Source organism: Mustela lutreola, chromosome 5, assembly GCF_030435805.1.
Source record: "Mustela lutreola isolate mMusLut2 chromosome 5, mMusLut2.pri, whole genome shotgun sequence".
Lineage (NCBI taxonomy): Eukaryota > Metazoa > Chordata > Mammalia > Carnivora > Mustelidae > Mustela > Mustela lutreola.
In genome coordinates this window covers 110,836,402-110,848,797 of record NC_081294.1, presented here as the reverse complement: position 1 = coordinate 110,848,797, position 12,396 = coordinate 110,836,402, and the positions used below count along the sequence as shown (strand labels likewise).

General features: G+C 36.1%; 1 pseudogene; it reads right to left on the bottom strand.

Moving 5' to 3' along the window:
* Nucleotides 1-3,332, bottom strand: part of LOC131831172 (small ribosomal subunit protein uS10-like) — a 41,467-nt pseudogene extending 38,135 nt beyond the window's left edge.
* Nucleotides 3,333-12,396: the final 9,064 nt, after the last annotated feature.

Here is a 12,396-nt window from a genome sequence, read left to right as displayed (position 1 = left end):
TGGACCATTTAGAAATAAATTCTATAAAGAAAGGAATAAATTATATACAGGAAATTACAGAGAATTGCATAGTCACAATCACATAATCATGGGTGTATTGTTCATTCTCCAAACCAGATTTTCAAATTATTACAAAAAATTAAGATTTCATGCAGGTTTAAATGTATTAATAAGCCAAGAAAAATATAAAGGTTAAGTTGATGAGAAAATGTTGCTTTGAATATCTTATTTTCTCATCTACCAAGTTTTACGTACTAAATGTATAACTCCGGTCTTGTATAAAAGTATTCCATTTAGGTTACTTAAGAGCAAAATAAATAAAACATCCAATAAGCAATCCATTCCCTAAAACAAGATAATATATACCCTCCTAAATATTACTAGTTTTTTTGTTTTTTTTTTTAAGTTAGAAGCTTTATTAGCTCATAATCACAAATCAATGATAGTTATTATTTAGTACGGGAAAAATCCCAACATATCTTAGAATATGTTTTAATAATATAGTTTTGAGTAAAATTGTGTTGTATAATTTTAGGAAAGAAGAGAATTACTGAAAATATTTCAGTAGATAGTCTCTATTTCTTGCTTATTCCTTTTATTGTCATTTACTTAAAAATATTTCATTTAGGGATGCGTGGGTGGCTTAGTCAGTCAAGAAACTGCCTTCGGCTCTGGTCATGATCCCAGAGTCCTGGGATCAAGTCTCACACTGGGTTCCCTGCTTAGTGTGGAGTCTGCTTCTGCCTCTACCCCTCACCTCTGCTCGTGCTCTCTCTCTAGCTCTTTCTGTCTCTCTCTCTCAAATAAATAAAATCTTTTTAAAAAATGTTTCATTTAAACAGCCTATTGAATAGTTTATCTAATAATTGCCTAAGATTAACCCAACCTAGTATAGTGCTAACTTTTAAAAGTTGAATAGTGGGTGCCTGGGTGGCTCAGTGGGTTAAGCCACTGCCTTCAGCTCAGGTCATGATCTCAGGGTCCTGGGATCGAGTCCCGCATGGGGCTCTCTGCGCAGCAGGGAGCCTGCTTCCTCCTCTCTCTCTCTCTGCATGCCTGTCCAACTACTTGTGATTTCTCTCTGTCAAATAAATAAATAAAATCTTTAAAAAATAATAAAATAAAAGTTGAATAATTTCTGTGCTCTTAAAATTTTTTAAGTATCCAATTCTAAATTCCGTTGCCTTCTAGGCAAATTAATAAACTATACCACAAAAGAAATGATATATTGTTAGTGAACAACCATTTGTTCAAAGGCATACCAGTGGAAAAAATACACATATTTGCATGCAATGTATTGAAAAGGATAAAAAGTGAGAAAATGCAATGACTTCAAATTATCTTACTGATTTTTTGATAATTCCTCTGCCATATGAAATCTGTAAAAAATGACGAAAATTTCAAAAACCACAATAATCACTGGTATTTTAATGCTATAGTGCTCTACTTTGTAATAATCTGTTCATGCTTTGAAGCTGCTTTAACCTTTACTTTTCTTTATTAACTGGAAGGGTAGTTAATTTTGAAATATAATTTATTTCATATTGCTTGTTAGAAATTATTCTTTAAAATAATATTTTCTCCTTTGCAAACAAAACAAGCAAAGGATTCCTACTTGGGAATGTAAATCTTGGAAGCCCAAATCTTGAGCAACTTTAGGACCCATGGATATAGTTAGCAAAATAGACAAGATTCATACTGTCATGGAGCATATGGTTTAGTGTTTGAGATTATGTTAAATGAGGCATAATTACAAATGTGTCATGACAAACTATGATAGAGGTTATGTAGGAGAAAAATGGGGGTGTGCTTTGAGGAAATTTAGTAGAAAAACATAATTTAGACTAGGAAGATGTTGCATAAGACCTGATTGAAAAAGTGACATTTATGTTTCAGTATGGACATTGAATAGAAATTAACCTTTATCAAAGCAGAAGCAGGGGCGCCTGGGTGGCTCAGTGGGTTAAAGCCTCTGCCTTTGGCTCAGGTCATGATCCCAGGGTCCTGGGATCGAGCCCCGCATTGGGCTCTCTGCTCAGCATGGAGCCTGCTTCCTCCTCTCTCTCTGCCTACTTGTGGTCTCTCTCTCTCTGTCAAATAAACAAATAAAACCTTTAAGAAAAAAAAAAGCAGAAGCAAGAAGGCAGAGGGGGAGAACACTCCAAGCAGAAAATACAGCCTTTGGAAGGGCCGTGAGTCATGCAAGTGTGTGAAGCATTGGAGGTCAAAATGCAGACCAGATGGCTGGAAAGATTTGGGTGAGAGAAAGAGTTGGACAAGATAAAGCCATAGAGGTGGGCAGGGGCCAGGAGCACATTTACAGATTACATTAAGGTTAGTGAGTTGACACTAACCTTATTGTCAGTTGAATCGTGGTTTGATGATGATTTCTTTTTATTTGAGTAGCAGAGAGGGAAGTCCTAAGATTTAAACTAATACATTGAACTCGAATAGAAACTTAGAAGGATAGAAGTATCATTAATGAGAGAAAAAAAAAATCACCCCCATGTGGGGAAAAGCAAGAATTTATTTTTGAGTAGATCTGATCTTAGCTTATCTTATTTTATTATAGATGTTTCTAAGAACAGGGCGTTTAGAGACAGGATAAACTGATTTGAAACTCAGATGACTCTGAATGAGACATATTACATTTACTGCTTATAAATATTTGAAGTACTGGAAATGAGTGAAAAGGCCCAGGGCAAGAGTATTGGGTAACTAGAACTGAGAATGGGAATCCAATATTTAGAGGTAGAGTGTAGATGAAAAAGCCTTCAAAGGAAATTGAAAAGAGCAGTTAGAGGGGAGGGAGAAACTTGTGATACAATGAACTTCAAGGAAATGAGTATTTCTTGAACTTTTCTCTTTTTTCTCTTTTTTATTCAACAGCCATAGGAATCGTTTAATTTTACTTAGAAAGATGGCCATTCTCAACGCATCTCAGCCCAGACGCCTCTTTTCTAACTATTAGGAGTTGTACTCATTAGAGGACTCTAGAGGCCTGGCAGGAGGATCTGGGCCTCAAAGGCAGAGAGTAGGAGCATTGGCAAAAAGAGGGCCCTCTGCCCAGTGGGGCAGGCTCCCCATCTCCTCGCCTGCTTCTCAGACCATTGCACCTACTTTCAACAACCACCAGGCAAATGCAGCCACTTAAACTAAGCAGTGAACAGAATACTAAGCCAGCATATGTTAGGAAACCTGAGGCAGGCACAGTTCCCCTTGATCTTCACTAGAGTGCAGTGTTTTTTGTCATTAGATCAGAAGCTGCCCCAGAAAGGTCGGCAATTTCTTGCTCATATGCATGTACTTCATATCTCCCTTACCTCCACCATTGTTCCAATGTCATTTTATGAAACAAATTATCAAAACAGACTCTGAACTGGTCCCCATCTCCTTCCCATTCCTCTCCCTTCCATTCTCAAGTAGAACCCAGAGTTTTCTATATAAAATATAAATCAGGATATGTAACTCCCCTACTAACAACCTATTGATGGCTTCTGTTCACACTAGTTATCTCAGCCTGTAAATCTTAGCATGACAGACTCCTGTCTTTCTCCCCAGCACATGTTCCATCTTTCTTCTACAGCATCGCACAGGTCCTCTGTCAGTCCTGCAACACACCAGGCTCTTCCCACCTGGGAGACGTTGAGCATAATATTTCCTGAAATAGATTTCCCACCACTCCCTGGCTGGTAGATTCTTATCTTTACTTCCTTGCAAAATGTTAGTTTCTAGTGATGATAAACATTTTTTCATGTGTCTGCTAGCCATTTGTATGTCTTGATTGGAGAAGTGTCTTTTCATATCTTCTTCCCATTGTTTGATATGTTTGCCTGTTCCATGTGTGTTGAGTTTGAGGAGTTCATTATAGATCCTGGATATCATCCTTTTGTCTGTACTGTCATTTGCAAATATCTTCTCCCATTCCGTGGGTTGCCTCTTTGTTTTCGTGACTGTTTCCTTTGCTGTGCAGAAGCTTTTGATTTTGATGAAGTCCCAAAAGTTTATTTTTGCTTTTGTTTCCTTTGCCTTTGGAGACATATCTTGAAAGAAGTTGTTGTGGCTGATATCGAAGAGATTACTGCCTATGTTCTCCTCTAGGATTCTGATGGATTCCTGTCTCACGTTGAGGTCTTTTATCCATTTTGAGTTTATCTTTGTGTACGGTGTAAGAGAATGGTCGAGTTTAATTCTTCTACTTATAGCTGTCCAGTTTTCCCAGCACCATTTATTGAAGAGACTTTTTTCCACTGTATATTTTTTCCTGTTTTGTCGAAGATTAATTGACCATAGAGTTGAGGGTCCATATCTGGACTCTCTACTCTGTTCCACTGGTCTATGTGTCTGTTTTTATGCCAGTACCATGCTGTCTTGGTGATCACAGCTTTATAATAAAGCTTGAAATCAGGTAACATGATGCCCCCAGCTTTACTTTTGTTTTTCAACATTTCCTTAGCGATTCGGGGTCTCTTCTGATTCCATACAAATTTTTGGATTATTTGCTCCAGCTCTTTGAAGAATACTGGTGGAATTTTGATCGGGATGGCATTAAAAGTATAGATTGCTCTAGGCAGTATAGACATTTTAACAATGTTTATTCTTCCGATCTAAGAGCATAGAATGGTCTTCCATCTTTTTGTGTCTTCTTCAATTTCTTTCATGAGAGTTCTGTAGTTCCTCAAGGAGTTTCAAATTAAAACCACATTGAGATATCACCTTACACCAGTTAGAATGGCCAAAATTAACAAAACAGGAAACAACATATGTTGGAGAGGGTGTGGAGAAAGGGGAACCCTCTTACACTGTTGGTGGGAATGCAAGTTGGTGCAGCCTCTTTGGAGAACAGTGTGGAGATTCCTCAAGAAATTAAAAATAGAACTTCCCTATGACCCTGCTATTGCACTCCTGGGTATTTACCCCAAAGATACAGATGTCGTGAAAAGAAGGGCCATCTGTAGCCCAATGTACCCCAATGTTTATAGCAGCAATGGCCACGGTCGCCAAACTATGGAAAGAACCAAGATGCCCTTCAACGGACGAAGGGATAAGGAAGATGTGGTCCATATACACTATGGAGTATTATGCCTCCATCAGAAAGGATGAATAGCCAACTTTTGTAGCAACATGGACGGGACTGGAAGAAATTATGCTGAGTGAAAAAAGTCAAGCAGAGAGAGTCAGTTATCATATAGTTTCACTTATCTGTGGAGCATAACAAATATCATGGAGGACAAGGGGTGTTAGAGAGGAGCAGGGAGTTGGGGTAAATTGGAAGGGGAGGTGAATCATGAGAGACTATGGACTCTGAAAAACAGTCTGAGGGGTTTGAAGTGGCAGGGGGGTGGGAGGTTGGGGTACCCGGTGGTGGGTATTATAGAGGGCATGGATTGCATGGAGCACTGTGTGTGGTGAAAAAATAATGAATACTGTTTTTCTGAAAATAAATAAATTAATTTAAAAAAATTTTAGTTTCTGTGAAAGGTCTTTAGAGATGACCCATTGATTTCTAAAGCAGTATCTTATTTTTTTCTTTCATGTAATGCTTTACCTGTTTATTGTCTGTCTCACTTACTAAAATGTAAGTTCTGTAAGTATAAGGAGCCAGTCTTTTTCATAATCTATCCTCAGCAGATAGAATAATCGTAGGAAGGAGTAGATGCTTAAAGTTATTTGTCCAATGAATGGATGAATAAATGAATGGATGAAATAAACAAAGGATTATATATTTTATTTGATTCACAGGTACATATAACCCACAATTATGAATTTAGCACATGTAATGATTCAAACAATGTCAGGAAATATGTTGCAATCTGTCATTAAACCTACAGAAAAATCATAGGCAGCTTTAAGAGTCATAGTGATGTATATCCTCCTATGCTACGTAATAGTTTTGCAAGCATAAAACATGTTTTGACTAATGAATACTTGTTCATCAAAAGCGATCAACATGTTTAGAATAGTTTGTCTTTTTATTATCTGTTTTGTTTCTTCCCTTGCTAATCAAGTCTACCAAAATGTTCAAGCAAGTTTCTGTTAATAAAAACAAAGGCAATTTGAGTTTTGAGTTATTTAATAAACATTTTTAAAATGTGCTACAGGCAATTTGGATTTAATTCAAGTTCTAAGGTTAACTAGCAATGTAGCATTTCCCAGCTATGTAGAATTTTGTATAAAATAAGTGACTTTTCACATTGTAGGTAGTCAGTGATTTGTCTGGAATTATTTATATATATGCTTATACAAAGGTAGATTCAATATTTTTAAGAAAATAGTGGTTGCAACCCAGAAGATTGAAGTTCCCTTACTTCATTTGTTAGGTATGGAACATTGGACAATTATTTAAATAGTATTCACCTAACAAGGTCATCATGATGATTAAATAAAATATCACATATAAATACCTAAACTGAGGGCAGAGGGCTTTGTACACATTGGTGGGTATTGTTACTCTTATCATCATTCAAAAGCAAATAAAGTGAATTTGGAGTGGAAATCTTCCAGAGCCAATTTCTAATTGCAAATGAATACTTTTTGTGCATACAGTGTTAAGTCAATATTAAATAATGAGTTTAAAACAAAAATACAAAGAGAAATTAAAGCTGAGATTCTTAGAATTTTTAACATTTACATATTAAAAACTCTAGAAAGTAGGAAAACTGTGCAAAAGGAAAACATTTTTACATATTAAAAATTATGTAGATTGAGGTGATAATAGCATTACCTCTAATAATTTCATTAAGGGTTTCGCATCTGGAAAGTTTATTTTTATTCTCTGCTAACCACTGATTTCATAAAATACTTTTTTGATTAATGTATTCATGCCAATTAGATTTAAAATCTCTACATTTTCCTTAACTACTGCTTCATGAATAGATAGATTTATTTAGAGCAAAAATGTGTTTGGGGGTGCCTGGCTGGCTCAGTTAGTAGAGCATGGGACTCTTGATCTCATTGTTGTAGGTTCAAGCCCCACGTTGGGTATAGAGATTATTTAAAGAAAAAAAATCTTTTTTTTAAATGTGTTTGGCTACTGTCTTTCAAAAGTGCCGTTTTAACCCAAAATACTTGCAAAATAATCTATTTTTGTTTTTCTAAAATATATCATTTATGATTTTAAAAATATGTTTCTTATATTTCCAGGATACTATATAAAAATCACAAAGCTATTGTCTAAAAATTGTGTGCAGTCTTAAATTATATTAATAATTATGCAGACATATCTATATATATGAATATATGTATATATAATTATCATATCAGTAATTTAGTTAATTCTTCCTTGTTATAAAAATGTTATAAAAATGGATACTTAGCAAATTTTCTTGAGCTTTGAAATACTCTCAGCACTTATACAGAACAAAATATCATAGAACAGAAATCAACTAACTATAATTTTAAAATGTTTGTATAATATATGGAGCATAGCTATCTGATGTGAATGCCAAACACTACAAAAGAAATGTCTTCATGTAGTCATTAAGGCATATAAAATATGCATTTATACATTTTAAATATTTATTTTGAATGTAATATATGTCTTATAGAATTATGTTGTCATTTTATAAAGCATAAAGTTGAAAGATAAAAGTAAGTTTTTATGGAGAATTCACTTGAAATTCTTGGACAAAAAAGTAACCTTGGGCCAGATTTCAAAGAAAAATTTGATTCTAAAAAGAATCTTATTTTAATTATGTTAATTGTGCACAGGTATGTATAGTATGCAAGTTAATATTGTAAAAGAAAAATTGTGTGAGGCGAACGTGATAACCACTACACTACGGAAACAAAATTGTGATTCTAGTTATTGACATTGTTTTCTCAGGAGTTTTGAATGTATCTTTATGATGCAACAGTAATCAAAGTAGGAACACTTATTGGCCACGATAGGAAAGAAACAAAATCAATTGCTGTGAAATTCTAAGCACTTTCCATTAAAGAAATGGCCAGTTACATCAAATGGAGGTCATATCACATAGAGCTACACTCAGCAATCTCTTTTGATAAAGTCACCCTATGATATTAGGTACTCTGAAGAATAGAGTGGCAAAGGAAGGTATTTGTTAGCAAATGTTTTGTTTTTGTTGTTGTTTACAAATGTTTTGAACAGACTAACAGTATGAGTGTAAGTGTGTTTGAATATATTTTTTATGTATGTGAATATCCAGTGATCCAACTTCCCCTAGAGATGCTGCTGTAGAGGTAGTTAGGTGTATTTTCACTCAGTATATCAAACAAAATTGATAAAGGTAACTTTACACCTACTGATAAATAGGTGAAATTATATTCTACCTTGTATGTTTTCATTCCCTAAAAACCTTGTTTGGAACTCTCATTTTTGTTGGAAATATCTGAAACTACTTGAGTTATATCAAATATGAAGTGACTAACTTTTAAGTCCTTCGAATAAATTATAAAAATGGAAAATGGTTAATTGAATCCAGGTCAAAACTACAAAATCCATACTTTGTGATTCATTCACATAGTTTCTTTGCATTTCAGCTAAGGCATAGGTTACTCTTTAAAAAGTGTACTTTTACCATTCTGTGGTTATTTTTGAAGGTTTCACTTTATAATACAAATATGTATTTATAAAATTAGATTTTGATGGAATCTGTTCTAATCAGTTTTAGTCATAGATTCATTACAAGTATCACATATCACATAATTTATACTCAATAAATAAAAATCGTAAACAAAAGTGGTTAACATGTGTGTTCTGTTGGTAATCTATCTGCATTTCTTTATAAAATGAGTAATACAGATTTCTTACCATAAACTATTCTTTTTTTATCATAGTATTTATTAAATTATGAGGTACTATATAATTGACTTAGTCATTATTTTTATTGCTTATTATCCATCCCTTCTCCACCAGAAGAAAAATTCCATGAAGGCAGAGATTTGTGTATGCATTGTTCACCAGCATATCCTAAGTATCTAGAACAGAGCATAGAGTATAATAGTACACAATAAATATTGCTTAGATGAATACTTGAATGAAATAACATAAGTGGCTTTATTTTGACAAAGTTTTCAGATCTTCATGAAATAAATAATTTTTAAGAAATGTATTTTAATATTTGGTACAAACAGAAAACCAGAACAGACCAATATTATTGTAGAAAAAGCAAAATGGAAAAAAACCTGGGGAGGAGTCAAGATGGTGAAGTAGCAGGCTGAGACTATTTAAGCTAGCAGGAGATCAGCTAGAGAGCTTATCTAAAGATTGCAAACACCTAAAAATCCATCGGCAGATTGAAAAGAAGAAAAAGCAATTCTGGAAACAGAATAACAACCACTTTCTGAAAGGTAGGACCAGCGGAGAAGTAAATCCAAAGCAATGGGAAGATAGACCCCAGGGGGAGAGGCTGGCTCCCAGCCAGTGGCGGAGCAACGGAGCACAAAATCAGGACTTTTAAAAGTCTGTCCCACTGAGGGACATTGCTCCAGAGGCTAAACCGGGGCAAAGCCCACGCGGGGTCAGGCCGCAGGTCCCACAGGGTCACAGAAGGATCGGGGGTATCTGTGTGTCGCAGAGCTTGCGGGTATTGGAATGGGAAAACCGGCTACAGAGACGACTCTAAGCTTACAGCTCAGGGTTACCTTGAACCTGCCACAGGCTCAGTGAGCTTGGAGCGCGGCCGGAGGTCAGAAAGACGGGAGTTACTGGGCGCCATTCTCTGAGGAGAAACTGAGGAGTGGGGCCCCGGCTCTCGGCTCCTCTGGGCCGGAGACCAGGAGGCCGCCATTTGTATTCCCGTCCTCCGGAACTCTATGGAAAGCGCTCAGGGAACAAAAGCTCCTGAAAGCAAACCCAAGCAGATTACTCAGCCAGGCCCCCTGGTAAGGGCGGTGCAATTCCGCCTGGGGCAAAGACACTTGAGAATCACTACACCAGGCCCCTCTCCCAGAAGATCAACAAGAAATCCAGCCAAGACCAAGTTCACCTAACAAGGAGTGGGGTTTCAATACCAAGGAGAGCAGCAGAATTCCAGAGGAGGAGAAGGCAAAGCATGGTACTCATGGCTTTCTCCCTGTGATTTTTTTAGTCTTGCAGTTAATTTAATTTTTTTCTTTTTCATTTTTTTCTCTTCTTCTGCTGAAATATTTTTTTAACTTTTACCCTTTTCTTTTTTAACGTTTTTTAACTAGTTTATCTAATATATGTATATTTTTTTCTTTTTCATATTTTTCTTTATTCATTTTCTTTTTAAAATTCTTTTCTTTTTTTTTTTTCTTTTTTTTCTTTCTTTCTTTTTGAACCTCTTTTTATCTCCTTTCTCCCCCCTCACGATTTGGGATCTCTTCTGATTTGGCTAAAGCATATTTTCCTGGGGTTGTTGCCACCCTTTTAGTATTTTACTTGCTCCTTCATATACTCTTATCTGGACAAAATGACAAGGTAGAGAAATTCACCACAAAAAAAATAACAAGAGGCAGTACCGAAGGCTAGGGAACTAATCAATACAGACATGGGTAATATGTCAAATCTAGAGTTCAGAATGACAATTCTCAAGGTTCTAGCCTGGCTCGAAAAAGGTATGGAAGATATTAGAGAAAACCTCTTGGGAGATATAAAATCCCTTTCTGGAGAAATAAAAGAACTAAAATCTAACCAGGTTGAAATAAAAAAAGCTATTAATGAGGTGCAATAAAAAATTGAGGCTCTCACTACTAGGATAAATGAGGCAGAAGAAAGAATTAGTGATATAGAAGACCAAATGACAGAGAATAAAGAAGCTGAGCAAAAGAGGGACAAACAGCTACTGGACCACGAGGGGAGAATTCGAGAGATAAGTGACAACATAAGACAAAACAACATTAGAATAATTGGGATTCCAGAAGAAGTAGAAAGAGAGAGGGGAGCAGAAGGTATACTAGAGAGAATTATTGGGGAGAACTTCCCCAATATGGCAAGGGGAACGAGCATCAAAATTCAGGAGGTTCAGAGAATGCCCCTCAAAATCAATAAGAATAGACCCATACCCTGTCACCTAATAGTAAAATTTACAAGTCTCAGTGATAAAGAGAAAAATCCTGAAAGCAGCCCGGGAAAAGAAGTCTGTAACATACAATGGTAAAAATATTAAATTGTCAGCTGACTTATCCACAGAGACCTGGCAGACCAGAAAGAGCTGGCATGATATTTTCAGAGCACTATACGAGAAAAACATGCAGCCAAGAATACTATATCCAGCTAGGCTATCATTGAAAATAGAAGGAGAGATTAAAAGCTTCCAGGACAAACAAAAACTGAAAGAATTTGCAAACACCAAACCAGCTCTACAGGAAATATTGAAAGGGGTCCTCTAAGCAAAGAGAGAGCCTACAAGTGGTAGATCAGTAAGGAATAGAGACCATATACAGTAGCAGTCACCTTACAGGCAATACAATGGCACTAAATTCATATCTCTCAATAGTTACCCTGAATGTTAATGGGCTAAATGCCCCTGTCAAAAGACACAGGGTATCAGAATGGATAAAAAAACAAAACCCATCTATATGTTGCCTCCAAGAAACTCATTTTAAGCCCGAAGACACCTCCAGATTTAAAGTGAGGGGGTGGAAAAGAATTTACCAGGCTAATGGACAACAGAAGAAAGCAGGAGTGGCAATCCTTATATCAGATCAATTAGATTTTAAGCCAAAAACTATAATAAGAGATGAGGAAGGACACTATATCATACTCAAAGGGTCTGTCCAACAAGAAGATCTAACAGTTTTAAATATCTATGCCCCCAACATGGGAGCAGCCAACTATATAAACCGATTAATAACAAAATCAAAGAAACACATAAACAATAGTACAATAATAGTAGGGGACTTTAACACTCCCCTCACTGAAATGGACAGATCATCCAAGCAAAAGATCAGCAAGGAAATAAAGGCCTTAAATGACACACTGGACCAGATGGACATCACAGATATATTTAGAACATTTCATTCCAAAGCAACAGAATACACATTCTTCTCTAGTGCACATGGAACATTCTCCAGAATAGATCACATCCTCGGTCCTAAATCAGGACTCAACCGGTATCAAAAGATTGGGATCATTCACTGCATATTTTCAGACCACAATGCTCTGAAGCTAGAGCTCAACCACAAGAGGAAGTTTGGAAAGAACCCAAATACATGGAGACTAAACAGCATCCTTCTAAAGAATGAATGGGTCAACCGGGAAATTAAAGAAGAATTGAAAAAAATCATGGAAACAAATGATAATGAAAATACCACAGTTCAAAATCTGTGGACACAACAAAGGCAGTCCTGAGAGGAAAATATATAGCGGTACAAGCCTTTCTCAAGAAACAAGAAAGGTCTCAGGTACACAACCTAACCCTACACTTAAAGGAGCTGGAGAAAGAACAAGAAAGAAACCCTAAGCCCAGC